The following is a 2,065-nucleotide window of genomic DNA, read 5'->3' on the forward strand; positions in this document are numbered from 1 at the left end:
TGTGGCTGGCCAGCAAGGCCCAGGGATCCTCCTGTCCCTGCTTCCCAGCGCTAAGGTTCAAAACTTTTAGGTAAGTGCTGAGCATCAAACTCAGGTTCTCACTCCTCACTGAGCAGCAAGCTCTTTGCGGACTGAGCCACCTCCTCAGCCCAGACTTACAGTCGACTTCCAGGTAGAACCTCCAGGGGGCGCTCCACGGGCTGCGTCACCCCCTTAACAAGCCTCCCAAACAAAATTCTAAGAAGTAGAAAGAAATCCCAGGACCTTTACGTGATTAAAGCCTCTATACAATGGAAGAGACCTTACTCTTTTCAACTCATAGGTCTCTTTGCAACCATCTCGGTCCTTCTCATAGTCAGGAACTGTTTGCTGTCTCAAGTGGATTGTGGACCTCTGGGTCCATCTCACTCAGGGCTCACACACATCTCACTTAGGATCTTTGAACAGTGTAGTCGCTGGCATGCAAACTACAGGAAATGAGCCATTTTAAAGAATGTAACGATAAGAGATAATAGCCTAACAGGACTTGGGACATCTTAATGATGATCTGAAGTCTACAGTGTTCAGCTTAACTAGATAGAGATTAAAAACTGGGAACTTAATAGTGATGGAGATGGTTTTAAATAAAGACTATTTAAAGGAAACCAAGGCATTGCCTTAAAACAAAACAAAAAAACCTGGATGAGAAACTTGTATCCTCCAAACGTCTGAAGCCTGCCTCTTGAGGTAAGGTAGCAATGGCCTGCATAGCAACATTACCAAATGGAAATCCGCTGGCTGCCTGTCATTAAACATTTTGTACTTGCCACAAATAAAGCTGAAAATTGTATTGTAATTGTATAAAACGATGAATTTAATTATGGTATTTTGTCAGAAACCAGCTTCAACAAAACTCTCACATTCCAGGGTAAGAGCATGAGGATTAGAATTATTAAGCAACTCGCGATCTCCAAAGCTGCTTACACATTACCCACAATCCCCTTTTTCTTTCTCTCTCCTCCAGCCCGGCAAGATGCCCAAGGGAAAGAAGGCCAAGGGGAAGAAGGTGGCCCTGGCCCCCGCCGTCGTGAAGAAGCAGGAGGCGAAGAAGGTGGTGAATCCTTTGTTTGAGAAGAGGCCTAAGAACTTCGGCATTGGGCAGGACATCCAGCCCAAGAGAGATCTCACATGCTTCGTCAAATGGCCCGACTGCATTAGGCTGCAGCGGCAGAGGGCCATCCTCTATAAGCGCCTCAAAGTTCCTCCTGCCATTAACCAGTTCACCCAGGCCCTGGACCGGCAAACAGCTACCCAGTTGCTTAAACTTGCCTACAAGTACAGGCCAGAGACCAAGCAGGAGAAGAAGCAGAGGCTGCTGGCCCATGCTGAGAAGAAAGCTGCCGGCAAAGGGGATGTCCCAACTAAGAGACCACCTGTCCTTCGAGCGGGAGTCAATACAGTCACCACTTTGGTAGAGAACAAGAAGGCTCAGCTGGTGGTGATTGCCCACGACGTAGACCCCATTGAGCTGGTGGTCTTCCTGCCTGCCCTGTGTCGCAAGACGGGGGTCCTACTGCATCATCAAGGGAAAGGCCAGGCTGGGACGTCTGGTCCGCAGGAAGACATGCACCACTGTTGCCTTCACACAGGTTAACTCGGAAGACAAGGGTGCTCTGGCCAAGCTGGTGGAAGCTATCAGGACCAATTACAACTACAGATATGATGAGATCCGCCGCCACTGGGGAGGCAACGTCCTGGGTTCTAAATCTGTGGCTCGAATTGCCAAGCTGGAAAAGGCAAAGGCCAAAGAACTCGCCACTAAACTGGGTTAAATGTACTGCTGAGTTTTCTGTACATAAATATAATCATAAAACTTCCATCTAAAAAAAGAATTATTAAGCAAAAGGAACAGAAGTATAAGATAAATAAGAAACAGAAACACAGAACAGCATCAGGAGGGACATTCAGTGAATACTGAGTCCGTCTTGTTTATTTTTCACACACTTATATACTGTACTCCAAAAGGGGAAGGGGGAGGCAATAGACTTCCTTAGCGTGATATAAGGAATAGACTTGAATTCTCCAA

General features: G+C 47.0%; 1 pseudogene; it reads left to right on the plus strand.

The window, feature by feature from the left end:
* The first annotated feature begins 981 nt into the window (after positions 1–981).
* On the plus strand, positions 982–1,825 carry LOC130883440 (60S ribosomal protein L7a-like; annotated as a pseudogene).
* The last annotated feature ends 240 nt before the right edge of the window (positions 1,826–2,065 follow it).

Source organism: Chionomys nivalis, chromosome 1 (assembly GCF_950005125.1).
Source record: "Chionomys nivalis chromosome 1, mChiNiv1.1, whole genome shotgun sequence".
Taxonomy (NCBI): Eukaryota; Metazoa; Chordata; class Mammalia; order Rodentia; family Cricetidae; genus Chionomys; species Chionomys nivalis.